Genomic DNA, 17,349 nt, shown 5'->3' on the forward strand with positions numbered 1-17,349 from the left:
AAATTATCGGTAAATTGTTAGATATAACACCGATAGGTACTGAAGTATCCACATGTATACAGGGAGAGAAACATAATAATAAAATTATTACATTTATTGGAAAAGTCACAAAGTTATTTGAATTCAATACAATTGGTATCATTCGGTTCCTCCCGTTTCACACGGCCATTCATTCATTCATTCATTACTTACCACTCCTTTGACAAAAATTTTGATCCGACCCAAGCATTCATTGTGTAAATGAATGAAATTTCCCAGGTGTTTCTATTGGATGAAAACTTATGAATGATTATTTTGCTAAGCGAAACGATTGTTATTTTATAGATTCGTTGCTTCTTAAAATGGTTTGAAAGAAGTATAGGCTATAGCTAACATTTAAAAAAATATTTATATTAAGTTGGTACGTATGTATCACCTTAGTTTTGCTATTTGTGATGAACAGAGCATGAAATATTATATAATTCTATGCTATACGTGAGATTTTTATAGGGGGATAATCTATTTTTTTTTCCAATATAATTTTCACTTAAAATGCGTCACCGTTCAGGCAAAAGTCACCAACCCTAAAAACATAGTTTTGAGATATCGCAATTTGAAAGTTTGAAAATGCAGGAAAAATCAGATTTTAATGTTTTTAAGGTTTTATCTACATTACATTATTTTCTCATGTCTTCTTAATAATTTCTTTAACGTACTTTTACTTTTTGATGCTAATTAAAACATCTGGAAGGTTTTAAAGGACGCAAGGTAGCTCAAATTATGGTTTGGTGACTTTTGCTTGTTAATAATCTGAACAATGTTAGCCAAAAGAAGCATCAGTAAAACTCACCATCCATAGTATAGTGACTTTTGCTTGAATATTTATAACGAAGGATTTTTTTTTTATAGAGTCAATAATGTCTATTCACCTATAATGACTTTTGCTTGTTAAGATTTTATCGAAAGTCATTTAGTGAAAAATAAATAATTCGGATTTAAGCAAAATTTTACTAACTAATGTACTGAGGTGAGATTTGCATCTTAAAGAACATAATTTTACGCTTCGGGTGACATACTCAACTCAAAACTGCCATTTTCAGGGTTGGTGACTTTTGCCTGAACGCTGACGAATGGATAGATGAAGACAAAACTCAATTATGTTTATCATGAGGATTAGTGTTTCTTTAGAAGATGAAAAGGGGGAGGAAATGGATAACGTTGCAAATACCCATGTTTTACCTACATTTAGGTTGCCCCGATGGTAGTCGCCGCCCCTCCTAATATATATATTTTTTGTCAGCACAAAAGAATTAAAATTTTAATAATTATTTTTATTTTAGTAAAAATAAAACAATTGATAGTTGATTGATTTCAAATTACGATATGCACCTGTGGATGGGCACCTTGTCGCCCTTTTCTGTGGAAAGAATATATTTTTTGTAGAAAAGTTTTTAATTTCAATTTCAACATATTGTGGACATTACAAATTAAGCTTATTTATATCAGGATACTAACCCATTATAATTACCTATATCCTTTGAAAGTTTAGTATTTAAAAAAAAAACATTTAACGTTAATTATTCGATTTGTCGTTCTTTTGCATAGTTCATAATATATTTCAACATAAGATGTTTATGTTATTGAATTTAATGTATTTTTTTTTTAATATACACGGGTATTTTGCCTCTTTACGGTACCTGTCGCACTGGTGTTGGGCTCTTGGTATTCATAGAAATTGAATTAGTCAGTCAAAGGGATTGGATCGTAGGGCTTCTGTATCAATAGTGATGATCGATACAATGGGTTCGCAGTTTATGATGATGATTTTCAAAGAAATTATCGTAATTAAACGAAAACTGTACGCACTGAATGTGCATTGTCAGATAGAATTCAATACAAAAAAATATTCAATGCACTTTTTCAATATTATTTGCGACATATTTACGTAAATTTCATCAGATTATCACAATCGATAATAATAACAGTATATACGCAGGTATATGAATAAGTATTTGTGGAAATATTTTCATTCAAAATTTTAATACCCACGGGCCATTCAAAAAGCATTCGAAATCAATTCGCATTGCGCTGCATTTTTATATGTACAAGTGTATAACAAATGAATGCTTCTGAAAATTTAATCCCTTGGGTATAATTTTTAGCAAAGAAGTTATTTTCACTTATGAATGGGAGAATTTTTGACAAAAGAATCGGTTTATAAAGCATGTATATACATATATTATATAATATATGTATATATACACACATTAGGAAGTTTATTATATCACGAGTTTCCAACGAAAGTTACAGGACCTTGACGAGGTCATAAGGTATTTTGTAGAGCAGTGGTGGCGAACCTATGGCACGCGAGATGATTTTTTATGGCACGCATTTGAAGAGAAAAAAATACCTGATAATGATAATAAATGACAGATCGCATTGTATAAAAAATAGCAGGCAAATACTCTTCAAAAATAAGCATTACGTTTAATGTAAATATATGATTGCAAAGGTCGATACTTAGGCTTTATTCATCACATATAATATTATCGCACTAACCTCATCAGGCGAAGGGGGATGCCACGTCGCGAACCTTTAATTTTGATCGATTGACAATGATTGAGATCACGGTAGCGAGAGAACGCCTCATCTGATCGGAGCTATTCTGGTGTCAATTTATGCGTAAAGAACCATAATAATAAATTATTTTATTAATAAAATTTTTTTTTTAAATTTTATTAAATTTATTTTATTAATAAAATTAAATTATTAAACTATTTTTCCCCATAAAAAAACTGCTCGGCACGTCAGTCAGCCGAAAAATAATATTTGCGAAATTACTTAAAAAGGTTCGCCAACCCTGTTCTAGGGGATTACCAACTAGGCAGGTACTAAATGTGGTGCAAAAATTCGATATAAGTATTTAATGTGTGTCACGATGTTTTAATCAAATACAAATTTTTTTCGCGTTGAGTATCATATTCAAATTAATTTATTTTCTGTGAAATTGGTATAATATCTATGCATATAATCGTGTCCGGAAACTTATAAGTATGCGATTCGCCGTATCAAACTTCACCGTGAAATGTTGTATCGGAAATATATGGCCGTATATTAAAGACTTTCCAGCCTCTTTGGGTCGTACAGTAGTGTCATAAAATTCATGTCTAAATAAAATACGGTTCTTGTCGGTTTACACTTTACAGGAAGCCAGCAGCAAACAAATTTTGAAAATAGCCGATATACTGGATTATTTTTTAGTTTAGGTTAGGTTTTTATTTTTGAATTCATGATTCATTCATTATGCCAAAATCAGCTATGAAAATTTAATTAATATTCATATTGAATCTAACAAAATTGGAGATCGTATAGTGTACGGTCATCCCTTTCCGATAAGAAAGCTCACGGCGAACTGTGACACGGTGAAATGTTTTACGTACAATTTACATGTAATATTCGGGAAATTGAGACTAGATCTTTAATAATAAAATATATATAATAATAAGCGGTTTTAGGATACAGTGAATAAAAGTACAACGATAAATATTTATACACAAATAAAAAGTCAGTTCTGTGGAAAAGACGAAAATTAGTCTCCAAGAGACTGGAAAAAGTATAATGTTTGACATTAAACAAACAGAGACTAGTAAAGTGAATAAAAAAATGATGATTGATAATTCACATGAATTATTTTTAATGACTACCTACGCCATATTATTATTGTTTTGTTTTAAGCCTGTGTATTATAGTTAATTTATATGATAATATGCGAGAGAAAAGTGACCATGTTTTTCGACCTTTGATATTAACAAGGTAAGATTTAATGAGAAACTATGAATTATAAGTAAAGCTGTGATTAACTACGTATGTATTTATTAATGAAGAAATACAAGCTTTTCTTAGCGTAGGCTTGGAAAAACATGTGGATATAAATCAAATATTATAACAATATATTATTAAAATCTTATAGTATTAAAGTTTATTATTCGTATCAAAACATTTATTTTCTCCTCTCTGATGTCATATATGGAAAATAAGTAAAACATTTTAGCAACAAAAAGCCTAAAAAATTAATATATCAACATTATTTTCTACAGTGTATATTTGCATTTTTACAAAATAATTTCTCAGCCGAACATACTGATGTGACATGGGCAATTTATAGATGTATTGCGAACAATACGTATCTACATATTTGACAAATTAGACTTTTTTTTTGAATTTTGAATTTAGTCTTAACCCTTAATGGTGACAGCCTTGTGTGTATATGACTTTTCTAATTTACCACATTTAATGTTAATTTTAATATTATTATAAATTAGTAGTGGTATCTGTGAATAAAAGCTATAACTATTTTGTCAGCACACTTTGTCCACTGTAGAGAACTGCAAGTTTTTAAATAAAATTTTATTCAAAAAAAAATATATATAATAACACAGTTCGTTGCTGAAAGGCAATGTAATGCAGTTAAAGATTAACAGCTTGGTTTTAAATTAAACTATTTGATCTAATACAAGAAATATTCATAATTAAAAAAAAAATGGTCGCCAATATTAGTAGGTTCAAGAACCGCTCGGTACAAATTTTATTTAGAAATATTTCATATAATATGTAGGTACATGTTTAGTAACAAATGTCACTCTCTGAAATGTTGTGTCCTCTTCATTTAATTAAAAATAGTGTGATTCATATATAAAATTGATTAGATTAATATAACGCGTTGCACATCTTCAGAAAGTGTTCTGTCTTGTCAGTGACAGATATAATGATCTTACATGACTGGTGTGTGTATCAATATCAATCACTCTAGTCAGTGAATCGTTTCACTGAAGATAGGATAAGACCGAATCAACGAGTCGGTAAATTTGGGAACCAACAGAATACTGATAGGCGAATCAGAACGGAAACTATCAATAGAAGCAATAAAAGAATTAAATGAAAGTAGTAGGTAGTTTTAAAGTTATATTTTATTATATTAATCGTTTGCCAAAATAATGTACAAAGTTTTACGGAGTGGCAAATAATACCAATCTACCTGATATGGATTGTTGTTAAAATTAGAAAAGTTTCGACGTCGTTTTGGCGGCTCCAAAAACCAATAAAATCATCGTTGTTTCTTAGTTCGTGGAAAAATTATGCAAGAGATGATCATCTGAGTACAAACCTACAGTAAAAACAAAACAATGATTCGGTTTGTGGATTGCATGCGTACGAATACGTATACCGTCGTCAGCGCTACGAGTAGGTACATCGGCTGCCAGGTAATTAGTAGCACTAGTAGGGGTAAACATCCCCACGTACACCATCGACCAACCGAATCATTGTTTTGTTTTTACTGTACATTATTCGCAAAGTCCGTGTTGAAACTGACAAGTCGCAGCAAACGCAAAATTTTAGTCGCAGCCGCCGCGAGTTTGGCGCTACTTTATGTAATATAAGTAAATCTGGAATTTTCTCAAATAAATTTACTTTAGCCTTGTACAGTGGGTGAGGAAAAGAATTTTAATATGAATGCGAAACAGAATAAGTATCATATTGTTTTGAGTCAACAGAGGGTGTAATATAATAGTCAATAAAATACGGGCTGTCATTTATTTTTGCTTTGGATACAACGAAAATAATGTTTGCGCGTTTTAATGGCAAATATCATACTTGAAGCAGCCGTTATTCATAAAGTCAATGTCAATGCGTTTATTACACTTTATATCAAAACTGATTTATTAAGGACTAAGCCATATCGTCGGTGTTTTGTAAAAAGGGCGAATCAACCATTTTGGCGAAATCGAGATTTTAATGAAAATACAATATGTACCCTACTAGCTTTAATACCTATTATAATGACAGTATTCTTTCTAAGCTTTATTATAAACTTGTTAGATATTTATAATCATCTACAGGTAAAAAACAAATAAATGTCAAAAGTTAAAAATCCTCCTCCTGTAAAGTAGCATTTTGGTTAATTCGCCCTTTTTACAAAACACCGACGATATTCATTCACCGACATAGCCACAAGAGGTTGCGTTTCCACCTACTATTGTTGGAAGTAGCTTCAGACAGATTCTTGAAAAATAAATATAAGGAGTGTAGTTTAACATCATTCAGGTTACAAATGGAATATGTGTATCCAGTTTTAACAGAGTCCTGAAATACATATTGCCTTTTCCAACTTCATATCTATGTGAAGTTGCTTTTTAAGCATTACTTTGTAGACATTAAGTCAAAAAAGGAACAGTGTTTTGGATGTGGAACCGCATCTCAGATTAAAATTAACAACCAGGGAACCAAATTATGATGATCTGTCTCAACATAAACAATTTCATCCTTCTCATTGATTATAATGAGTGTTATTTATAATATAGCTCTTATTTCTTTATTTCCATTTTATTATGTATGAATTTTATTATTCGTTTATTATTATTTTGTTTATGTACTAAAACCGGAAAAAATAACTATATTTTGATTGTTATTAAAGTATAATATGAAAACTCAGCCTAGATTACAAATCAGAGTCCACGTTGTTCTATTCTCTTAGCGTGTTTGTAGTTGTTCAATTAAATATTGCTATACACAATACTATGCATACATAATTATCTCGTTGATGCATACAATTTAGAAATGTAATATTTTAACGGAATAATACTTCAACCTACAAGCATCGCAATCCGGGTGGGCGGCTTTACCAATTAAGCTGTCAGTGCAATCACTAATCCCGCCAAAAATTCCTAACAAAATGTGTGTAAGGTAGGTATTATTGAAAATTCTGTTAATATCGGCGTTCCTATTTTGTAATTTCGAATCAAGGTATTAACAGTAAGTACGTACTAATCTTGATTCATAGGGATTAGCAATATTAGCATCTATATTTTTTTCAGTTTTTACGTAGGTGCTTACACATACGCCCACGATGGCCGAGCGGCTTAAGGGTCGGCTTATAGTGTCGTGGGTCCCAGGTTCGGATTCTGGGTCTGGCAAAAATACAAATACTATTTTTCAATTTGTGTTTTTAGTCAGAGTATGGACCTAATAGGTTGAGCAAGTGGCTGACATCAATTTCTCGTAAAAACAAAAATCTGGTTATACAAACCTCCACTCTGTGGAGGCCCATATGATCCTATTAGGATTGGACATGGTCAAAAAAAAAACACATTCATTATAACGAGGTACTATATTTTTTATTCGGCTGTGAATCATCTTTACACCTTTTATTACTTTATTTAATTTTTAATATATGACAGAAGTGATCCTACACATTTTTGCAACAAAATGTCATTTTCGTACTTACAATAAATGCTATTTACGAGGTGTTGCATTTTGGGTAACGATATTAGATTATTCTTAGAACACTTTCTTCTAAGAAAATTGTACGGATTTTCGCTAGATACTTAGGTACTCAATTAAATGAAGCTACGAGTATTTTCAATTCTCTTTAGATGTATGTAATCATTTAGAGTAGGTATCTAAACGTATGTAAATGAAAGCTGCTTGTCTTGAATTAGTGGTATTTAGACTAAAAGCACAATCTTGTAGGCACTCACTGAAGACGTGGCATTTACCGAAGGTATAATCAGAGCTATAAATGGAACCGGGACTGAACCCAGGAAGTCTCAGAAATCCATAATTAATTTGAAATCATAACCGAGACCGGAACCCTTGATCCAGAATCTTAAGAACCTTGAACCGAAACCCTTTAGTAATGATGGGGTTCCGGAAATTCCATTCTCTCATATTGTAGAATATACACCGTTATTTTAAAATAGTAATTAATTTAGTATTATACAGTCCAACGTAAATAATATTTTGCAAGTTTTGTTTTCTAATGTAGTTGAATAAATTATTGTGTCCATATGCTTCACCTGGTAAAAATGTATTTTTTTAGTTTTGAAATTGAAGTAAAATATTCATAATATAGGTACCTACATAACTATTGCTACGTAGGTAGGTTAAATAAGGTAAGCAGGTGTATATGTTTTCTGCTCACGTGGAAAGAGGGGGTCGGCTTGACACACATAATTATAGACACCCTACGGCCTACTGGATCAATTGTCCAATGTTCGATGAATGCACGTATGAGCGAAGAACTAGGAACCGAGAAGAGCGGGAGAAGCTAGTGGTAGCATTAGATCAGCATACAGCATACAAATATAGGTTTTTTTAAGAACCCGAACCGAACCGAACCCGGAAACAAAACTTTGGGAAAAAAATTGTCAGCTCTGGGTATAATAGAGTATCACTTTTTAACAATAGCATTTATATTATGAAGTGTTTTAGCTGAAAAACACTCGTTTAAATCATGTGCCTGACTAAATTTCACATCACGTTAAATGTTTTAATTGTAAATTCTTGTTGGAAAGACATATACTTTAAATAATTCCCGACGGGACTTGAACCCGTAACAACTGGATTAGCGCCAATCTGCTTTATCAATTAAGCTACGGGCATCCTACTTAATGATGACGAAGTTTACTAGTAGGTACGTTTTTTATGTTTTTTTTTAATAAATATAATATTAATTCACTGGATCACTCTAAATTGTTTTAGTTATAACGTTCTTGTGAATTATTCGTTGAATAGAGTAAAGAGTTTAGATAAATTAAAACAAAGACATTTGAAGAAATTGCAGAACCAAACTGACGTAGTATCTATGCATATTCACGTTTCTGTGCTAATGTATGTTGATGTGCAAAAGTAGTCAACCAATGTACCAGTGGCAATGCACGCATATGAAATATGGATTCTGTTGCTAGTGTTAAAATTATGTATAAACCAAAAAACTATTAATCCATATTGGCCAGCTTGGTGGTTACACTGGACAGTCTTCCGTCATATTGTATTACTTGAAATATCATCGCAATCAATAAAAGATTATAGGTATTTGAACTTAATAATAAGTATTATTATCGTCTTTTAAAATATTGAATAAAGTCTATCATTATAAAAGCAAATGTCAAACTGCTAGACGCCAAATCTCACCATCAACCCAATCGTCGAGTTGGACCGGGTTTAAGCATAAGTAAATAATTCTATTTGATCACCAGTGCTGCCAACTGTCGTTGACAAAAACGTGCCAGACGGGGTACAAAAACAAGCTATTTCGCAGAAAAAAACGCTTGATTTTTAGAAAATAAAATTGCAAGTAAATTTACGTATTCTACCAAAAACGAAGTCAACACCTTTCCTTTTCTTTTGAAAAAAGTGCAAAAATCGAACAAATGTAGAACCTTTTGAAGAAGACCTTTGTTTGAAATATCAAACAATTAATACTTTATTTATTTAACAACGAACGATAAGTAATAATTAGGTAACATCATAAGAGTGAAATCCCCTATAATCGTCAAACTGAAGTCACATACCTAAAAGCACACATTAAATTATATGATACCATTCACTATATAGCCACGAATGATCCTATTGTTTCATAATGTCTTGTTTTATTTCTCGTGCTATTAAAATAGGTACCGACCCATTTGCACCAAATAAATTCGATGCGCATGGAAATAAATAAACTAAATATCTAGCACATTTAAAGCTGTTGGAGGCATCAAAAAACGCCATAAGCCTGATGCGTTTTTATACAAGCTAGATGCCTATCGAAAAATGCTAGTTTTGTCAAGAAAAACTCTAAATTGGCAACGCTGTTCATCACAGCTCGATGAAAAGATTTAATAAGTATTACAATTTTCAATCGGGCCAGACCGTCGGTCAGAATCGCCGAATCGGCGCGTGTAATTTGGGTACCTATATCTACGTATAAGTCGATGAAGTCAAGATGTGCGGATACTTACTTCATACCATCGGTGTTATAAAAGCTGTCGAGTGACTAAAATAATTCCATGTGAATCCATTACATAGGTAGGTACTTGGGGTTTATGAAATTTAGTCATGCGTTTACATATTTAAATTCAGTGTTCGTGAAGTCGATTTAAAATGACGTTGTTGGACTATCGGCCAGAGGTAATTAATCTTTTATAAACGTATACAGAATGACATTATTTTCAGAATAAAATACAATATAATAAATACCTATATTATATAATCTAGACGTTGGGGTCATCCATAACTGACTCACGCGATTTTGGGTATTTTGCCACCCCTAATTGTCATATATTTTGTCACAAAAGATTTTACCCTACAATCTAAATTATGTTAGATCATGGATTTTGAAAAAACTTTATCCGATGAAAATTATCGATATGATGTTCTATTAGAGTATTTTTATTCTTGGAAAAAAATAGTTAAACAATGGTTTTCAGACACCACATTTTCTTCCCCATCCCTATTTTTATAGAATTGCACATGACCTTATCGTAGTATATTCTTGGGTTTTCACCGTGTCTCCTTCTTCCTTCTTTACTCGACGTTTCGGGCTCGTTGCAGAGGCCATTATCAAGAGATATGTTTTATGATGAAATGTGGTGTAGTGGTGTGTAAAAGTATGGAGGCCAGACTTCTAGAACGGTACAGAAGCGTGTGAGTGAACACGAGAGAGCATACCGTCTTAAACATTACACGATGTCGGCAATTGCCGAGCACTCGATGGATACAGGGCACAAATTTGACTTCGAGACCAAGATATTGGGTCGGAATAAAGGATATTTCGCACGATTGGTAAAGGAGGCCATTGAAATCCACAGAAACCCTGAAAACATTAATAGGGATGATGGATTACGATTAAAAAACGTCATGGCTTCCGGCACCATCAGCAAAATCTAATCGAGCCAGTATCTCCGGTCGTAATGATTGACAGATTACTCTGAGCAACGTTTGCTCTTAGATAATCGGATTCCTTTTGACATTCTTAGAGCAACGTTTACATTCACATACCTACACCACATTTCATCATAAAACATATCTCTTGATAATGGCCTCTGCAACGAGCCCGAAACGTCGAGTAAAGAAGGAAGAAGGAGACACGGTGAAAACCCAAGAATATACCACATAAAAAACAACCGTGAAAGCCTCAAACATTATATGTACATGACCTTGTTATTAATACATATTATATTAAAATATAATACATATATAAAATGTTGTTTTATGGTCAATTGCTTTTTAGGCTCTCATACGTAATAACTAGAAGAGTAAATGATTTTTACCTATTATAGCAAATTGACAATATATTTTACCTTATCCGCGAATTTAAAAAATAACGTATTTATATATCCGGGCATCCTTTTTTTGACAATTTACTTACGTTACGTTCATTCTCCGATTTGCCGCCTTTTGAAAAGAGCCGTCTTTCGGTTGTAGCAATATACTTGTTTGCTTATATATTTCAATTTAAAATTCAGTTTATCCGATTAAACTTATTCCATTTTCGAATATTTTGAAACCTCCTCTCTTGCAGCCGGGTGTTGAGCATCCTCATTTTCTTTTTGCGGTGCTAGAGTATAGGATGTAAAGAGTTCTCTTGGATACGCAACCTGAGATCATTGGAAATTAAAGACTTCCCCGGCACATGGTGACAGCAGATGTACTGCAATATTATTTACCCATCAACCTACAATATGATATGCAGCGTTGCCAATTTAACGTTCTTCTTGCCAGATCTAGCATTTTTAGGCTTGCAAAAACACATCTGGCTTGTGGCGTTCTTTGATGCCTCCAATAGCTTTAAATTTGTTGAAAAAACACTAGATATTTAGTTTATTTATTTTCATGCGCATCAAATTTCTGACTAGTAGGTAGGTTGATACCTATTTTTGTGAGAAATAAAACAATTTCATGCATTATTTAATGTTTTGTATCTTTTTCGAGTCTGCAAGTAGGTATATATAATAATAATTTAACAATAATTATTCATCTAAAAGGGTATGTTCTTTAATTTTCCATGTCTCCCCTACAAGAAAGAAGCTCTCATATTCAAAGATAAAACGAAGCTTGAACGCCATTGACACAATATAGGTATTAATTGTTGTCAATTTTGAAATATATCTCTAAAAATGTGTGGATTTTACACGTATCGCATTTTATCGATTTTTGAATTTTGAAAGCAAAGGTATTGACTTCGTTTTTGATAGAATAAGTAAATGTACTTGAAATTTTATTTTCACAAAATCTAGCATTTTTTCCTGCCAAATAGCTTGTTTTCACACCACGTCTGGCATGTTTTTGTCAACGACAGTTGGCAACACTGGTAATACGGCACCACATAAAAGAAGATAATCAAGTAATTGTTGTATACCTGTATAGTATTATGATTGGGTCATCCATGGCTCAAAGCCCAAGAAATATTCGCATTTATTTATAGATACAAATATCTAGCACGTATATTAATTATTAATTTCAATGGACGGTCCGGTTAACTAGAGAGCTTTGAAAGCTCTGTCCTTTTCAACAGTTGGAATTATTCGATTTATAGTCAGGCTTTTCTGAAGCATTGACTGAATTTAAATCATCTGTACAAGATGGTGTCAGGTTGTGTTTTGGATGCGAATCTATCCAATGAATAAAATCACCAATTCGTATTTATTAACCTTCCGAGATTTTCACAAGGTTCAATGAACTCATAGTAAATATTTCCTTGATTATTGTAAACAACAAAGTTAATTATGTTTTACTAGGTAGGCATATTAAATATAATAAATTATCTATCTGTATCAAATATTATACTAGGAATGAAATAAAAACACAATTTGTGTGCTCAGCCCAGTTTATTCATGAATTCTCGGAATGTGATTATTATGGCAGAGAAAATGTTTTCTCTACCTTAAATTAATGATAATTGAAGGCACCCCCCGAACAAATAACGATAAGGGGCACATTTCAATAAATTTGAGAAATGAAGAAAAACGTGTAACCAAATATTTTTGCAGGAAAATAATATTTTTTATTTATTGATATTATTATACTATTAATATAGAAAACACAGATTTCATAGAATCTTCCTTTTTCTGCCTGTATTTAATTGATTTATGCCACTAGATGACAAGCTCACACCATTAACGGCCCACATGCTCAGCGTACGTCAAAATGGAGCTTTTATGCCATTTTCAAAGCATGATCCTGGACATTCCTTAAACGTTGCAGATAATCTATTTACATAATTTTGAAGCCTTATTATCCTTTATATTTATTTTAAACATTTGATGACTGCATTATTGCATAAAATAGTATTGTTTTAAACCTTTCGCGCTAATGTTTTAGAATATAGTCATATTTCAGTACGTCCATGTGAAGTGGTGTTAAGATTTTTAATATTTATTATTTTTTAAAAGCATTTATAAAACCATTAGTAAAATTTATGTCGATATTATTAAAGTGAAATATTTACAATAAAAAAATATATTGATAATCTCTGTGATCCCAAATTTTACAAGAATTAGGCATTTTATTATTCAAAAAATGGGTAAGATTAACACATTTGAAGATAATTCTAAAGATACTAATTATAAGCTGTGTCTTTGACCATTCAAATGTGATAAACATTCTACGAATAATGTTTGCTTTATAATAATTATAGACCTAAGAATAAGGTTGTATATTTTTGAAATACGCCATTTCTATTGGCATTGAGCCCAGTGGCTAAGCTACAACATACGGCCGTAACCATAAATTGACAAACGATAAATGAAGTAGGGAGTAGGTTCATGTTAACGCGCGTGTTTGAACATGTACCTAAACGATTTTTTTTAAAACGGTACATGTTCAAACACGCGCGGTAACATGATCTTACTCCCTACTTCATTTATCAATGTATAAATCGAGAACAGTTGTCAGTATTCGACGTATGACGTATTCTTGACACGTGTTTAAATTTATCCAGTATTCTTCCTTACACGAGATCGGTTGCCTGCTTCTCCTTACCCGTTAGGTATTTCAGTTCCCATTATTTCTGAATTCCCTGGTGTGCCTAGGTCTTACTTTATTGAGACACAGAGGAGGACCTTATTAATGGCTCAATTATAGTATTTTGTAGACGTAGTTGTGACAACGTCACCGGCCAAAATACGGCGTTGTAGAAAGGAACGTTAATACCTATATACTATTAAACCTTTTCGTGAAGGATATGAAAAAATACTTTATGATTTCCGAGCTGCGACAATATAATTATTATAATGTTGGAGGTTTTTGCCTGTCAGGATCAGGTGTGAGACATTTTTATAACTTTCTAAAAAGGGTAGGTATTTTTACCCAAATAAAAAAATCCGTTCAGATTCAAGGTTGAGAACTTTTTTAGCTATCTTTACAAAAGTTTTACATTCCAATTCCAAATTGAGCCTGTCTTTTTGATATAAAACATTGCTCATAACGGAGTACGCCTTTTGCGGAAACGGATGTTAGAAAATTAGATACTTCATAACTAGATTTAGATTTGGTACACATTTAATTTAAATATTTTAATAGTTTAAATTCTCAAAGAGTTGATTGAGATACGTGATGATTTTTAAACAGTGACAAAATGACAATTCAACCAGAACTTCGTGACAAAGGCTTCCACACACATAGCCACAAAACGCGACCACAGCTATCGGCTAAAATTTGACCATCAGTCAAAATGCTGCTAATCTGAGTACAGAAATACAGTGACTAATCACGTACGACGCAATGGCATGACGTAACCATTACAGCCGGTCAACCAATCGCTACCGCCTCCCGAGGCGTTCCGACCGTCGCTCGCTTTCCTAAAACCTCCTCCTGCGACTTGTAAAACGGTCGTGTACTTAGACTATAGATACATATAGACGCCACCCGTTGCATTGCTAAATGAAGCCGCGTGCCTTGCGTTTGGTTTGTGAGCGAGCGACCGCATTCGTCTACAAATGTTCGAGACCATAGACCATTTCGCTAGTGCTCGCCCAAAGTGCTCGCACTAGACGCTCTGAATTAAAATATAATTTTCTATTTTTTTACGTTATATAGTATTTTTAAGCGGTCAAAATGCAACCATTAGATAAAGATATCCATAATTTAAGTTATTTTAAAGAAACACTAGGTCACTGATATTAAAATATATAATAAAATACAAATAAATTATCACGAACATGTATCAACTTACTTATGAAACGTAATACCATCTTCTTGCTTATCAGTACGGCTACCACATTTTAAGACAACACACAGAACCATCTTTTCTACTTAATTAACCAAAAATATTTACCACTGACTTTATGTTTAACACAAAAAATATCAATTTTAGCAACACTAGCTCGCAAGTTATCGACGCTATGTGAAGCGTTTCGCCCCGATTTGATGGCGATATTTTTGGAAACTGGCTTGTAGCTAGTAGACCTTTTATCTTACTCTAGCGCGTGTCGCAGAGATTGTAAGGGTGCCGAATACTTTTTCACTCGCACTCATGCATCGTTTTTGTTCAAGCCTTGGTCGTGTACTTATATATAAACATATAATATTATAAATCAATAGTTCAATTTGACGGCACGGTCGGTAGCTGGTGAACCGCAGTGTTTTACCTGCCCATGTCGAATAACCCGTAATAAAATTAAATAAAAGAAAAAAACACATAGATTTGTTATAAAAAAATAGTAGGAGGACATTGTACATATAGCAGTACAATGCCCTAAATATGAAAGACAGAGTACAGCTGCGAATTGCGTATATCTTTGAGATTGTCAACCAGGGAACTCAGAAATAATGGGAACTGAAATATATAACGGGTAAGGCGATAGCAGGCAACCGACTCGTGTAAGGAAGAATCCGTGTTAAACTTACACTCGTGTCAAGAATACGTTTTTCGTCGAATACTGAAAACTGCTCTCGGTTTATGCATTTACGCTCATTTAATGTTGGTGTATTACACACACTATTGCACGTGCATAATGCGTGCTTCATTTTCGTAGGACACTCACACATACAAAAGCCTGCTTCAACATGCGGCGTATTGAATATAGCCTATCGGTATTCTATTTATTATCTGTTCTGTGGTGTCAACGAATTGAAAAGTGCCCTGGGGGTGGGTAGAACGGAAGAGCTCGGCAGAATTTAATAAAATTGGAGTGAGGGCCAGATCGGTGATGAGAAGAGGAGATATTACAGCGAGGCGCAATCAAAGCCTCGGTAAAATCATACAAAAAATATGAAGATATAATCCAGATGAAGCTAAATACATGTTTCAGGTTTGTTCGTACTAAAACCGTACCTACATTTGTATCGTATGTATGTAAGTGCTTGGCACAAAAATCTGACACAACTGAAAGACTTTTAGCGTAATTTACATCATAACATTTTATTCACGTGACGTAACAAACAAAGGAAATATTTGAATTAATTATTGATATCAGAAGACTTATATGGAGTATCAGGTCTTGTTATAAACCGGTTCACTGCGATTGTCGAACCAGCGGCACTCTTGTATGAAGTTTAATGGATTAGTCCTTCATATCCAGTGACGTCCCGTGGGGGTAGGCAGATTGAGCGTCGCTTGGGGGCGGCAGTTACTCGAAGGGCGGCAAATCGAGGAGAATCATTAGGTACATATAGAAATAAGTCCCTAAACATAGCAATGACAGAAATATCTTTCCTTTAAAAAATTCAGCTCACTGATTAGAAACAAAATGTATGAAGGTTTAACAGGACTGTATTTTTTTTTCGTGTTCGAGATGTCTAGTTTACTTCCGTTGTCCTTGTCCTGATGACCAGCAATGGCACGTGTAGTTTTGCGAATTATATTTGAATTATAGGTAGGTACAACCTTACCTAATTCGTTTATACAAATATTTTTGCCAGTCACTCGCGAGTTTTGAAAGGTGTCAGGTGTATTTTTAAATGTATCTGAAACCGTGTACTCGCAATATTGTATATTGAAGTAGAGGTGGCATTTAAATTAGATGTAATGCTATATATTAATTATTGTGTTAGTAATGTACCCATATAACACATTTCTTAGATATTGGAGCCATGAAAGGATGATAAAAAATGCGGCGGCATTTTGGCGCTGCTGTCTAGGGGCGGCATTTTGTCTTGGGACGTCACTGTTCATATCTGTTCGTTGTTTTTTTTTTGTGCACGGTGGTTTTGCTTTATTTGAATATTTTCAGCGGATGTGGAGTATAGAGGATGTTGTAAATAATCGAGAGAGGTTATTACCTCTTCACTGCAGTCGTCCAAACGTTTTACAGACAAGCGACAGACACTCGTTTATCAACAGTTCTGGTCTGCGAATAAAATTAATAACTTATGTCAAGTAATTAATTGTTATAGGTGTTTTTGAAGAAGATATATGTTGAAACACATCCTTCTTCTATGCAGATTAATATTTTACAATATTATCTATCCACAGGTGAGACACCATCATTAAAGACTACGAATTTGAGAAGGTCAACGAATTCATATAATGTGTAAGTATCTGAGATTAAGTAAACATAAAGGCTTGTTTACACGAGTTTCGTGCACCTTGTTAGTAATAAGTATTAG

General features: G+C 33.1%; 1 protein-coding gene across 1 annotated transcript in view; it reads right to left on the reverse strand.

Moving 5' to 3' along the window:
- Nucleotides 1–17,349, reverse strand: part of LOC147068556 (MOXD1 homolog 1-like) — a 206,124-nt gene that overhangs the window by 107,435 nt on the left and 81,340 nt on the right. The gene's annotated exons all lie outside the window — the stretch shown is intronic.

The sequence above is a fragment of the Rhyacophila brunnea genome, unplaced genomic scaffold, assembly GCF_057557595.1.
Source record: "Rhyacophila brunnea isolate RB1 unplaced genomic scaffold, BYU_Rbru_1.0 scaffold_3, whole genome shotgun sequence".
Lineage (NCBI taxonomy): Eukaryota > Metazoa > Arthropoda > Insecta > Trichoptera > Rhyacophilidae > Rhyacophila > Rhyacophila brunnea.